Source organism: Triticum dicoccoides, chromosome 5A (genome assembly GCF_002162155.2).
Source record: "Triticum dicoccoides isolate Atlit2015 ecotype Zavitan chromosome 5A, WEW_v2.0, whole genome shotgun sequence".
NCBI lineage: Eukaryota > Viridiplantae > Streptophyta > Magnoliopsida > Poales > Poaceae > Triticum > Triticum dicoccoides.
The window spans coordinates 291331736-291333687 of NC_041388.1; positions in this window are offsets into that span (position 1 = coordinate 291331736).

Consider the following 1952-nt stretch of genomic DNA (forward strand, 5'->3'; position numbering starts at 1 on the left):
AAAAAATGAATGTGCGTGATGGATAGAATTCTGAGGGAGGGGGAGGGCGTGTGCATGCACGAGAGAAAGTTAGTGGTAGTTACAAAGGTTAGAGGATTGTGTGGGTGTAAGAGACTAACAAAGATCATAATTTGATATGAAAGTGTATTCATATATTTGAATAGGAGAACATAGTGTTTTAAACATATGCATGCATGAATATAGCGGTGATACGCGTGTTGTGGCTTTTGCACATGTTATACCATAATGTGATAATGCATGGCGTTTGCAACTCACAGCTAAATGTCAAACAATCTAAACCATGATATACATTGAACAATCTCACATTTTATTTGAATTTGTGGTAATGTGTGGTGTTTGTAGCTTAGAACTAAATATCAAACAATCTAAACAATACTATATATCAAACATTCTCACATTTTATTTGAATTTGTGTTAACATGTGGTGTTTGCAACTCACATCTAAATACTTGTAGGCGTAGGGGGCGGGGCACCATACATAATGTGATAAACACATTATACATATGAGACATGGTTTAGATTATGAAGATCTAGCTAGAGCTTGAAATGTACAATGATTTGAAATCAACATAAAGTGGATTCAAAAAATTGAGTTCGAGTTCATATAGTACACATAGTTCATATGTAACTCGAGACTAATCATGTGGTGTGCTGTGAACATAATACACAAATGATGGTTTAACTTGACAATAATGATGATTGTAGATCTTATTAAAACAGAGAAACAAATTCAAATGCTTTGAATTCACAACAATCATTATTGTAGATCTTATTCAAATAGAGAAACGAATTGAAATTTAGTTCATATTGAAGCGGTAGTAATACGTTTGGAATGCACTAAAATGTTCATTTGAGTAGTAGGTTGCATACATTATACACGTAGTGAAATATTTAATTGAACATAACATGAATTCAAAGTTTTGAATGACATTTGTAGTGTGAATTGATTTGGTACAGTACGTGTTAGGCTTGTCCGGAAATTTCAACCCGCGCCTTGTTAGCCCGAAATATTTAAGATATATCTTTGTCTTGTTGTGCTCCGACAACACCCTCCATCTCAACCCGCGCCTTGTTATTCCAAAACTACAACGTGCGCGAAAACTCCCACCTCCTGTGAAATCCCGACACATGAAATGCCTGTGATACCCCTGAACCGAAAGAACCGCCTCAAATCAGTGGGGGTACTTTCGTAACTTACCCCACATTTCGGACAAGCGCGTCCCTAAGCCATCGTTCCCAACTCCCATCCCATCCGTCCACCGCCAGGAAAACCCGCGAAGCCCCACACCCTCCTCCGTCCGCCACCTAGCCGGAGCCTCTTCCTCGACGACGTCGTCCACAGCAACACCTCGACGTCCCTCATCCACTGTATCGGATGAGGATCCGTCGTCGATCTGGTCGTCCCGCCGGTTCAGCCACCCCGTCCTCCACCTCCAAGGAGCTGCCCCGATGTTCCCCCCGTCTTTCCCGCCACCTCCATTCCCACATCGCCGTCTTCACCTGCACCACCGGAAGAGCATCATCATCACCATTTCCTCGGATGAAGCTGCGGCCTAATCGGCGCCACCAAAGAGGTTGTACACTAATCGCCGCATTTTCTTCTTGATTGGATCTCACGGTGCTGTCGGCGCTCGGTGCCGAGCCGACACGGCACGGCTCTATCCACGGCGGCGTCGCCGGCCACTTCCTCCACGGCGTCGCTCCCTTGGCGGCGACGTCCACATCAGTAGGAGTTGCTGCTGCTTTAGCTCTCGCTCGCGCTGCTACGCTGCTCTTGTTCTCGGTCCCCTGACTTGTCTGCTCTTGCTTGCGATGCTGCTCCAATTTAGCTACACTTCAGTCGACTGAATCGACTTTTGGGTCAGTTGATCTTTAGGGGGTTGGGGGGGCTCGCCGGAGTTAAGGAATAACTAGTCGCAGCAGGTAGGGGG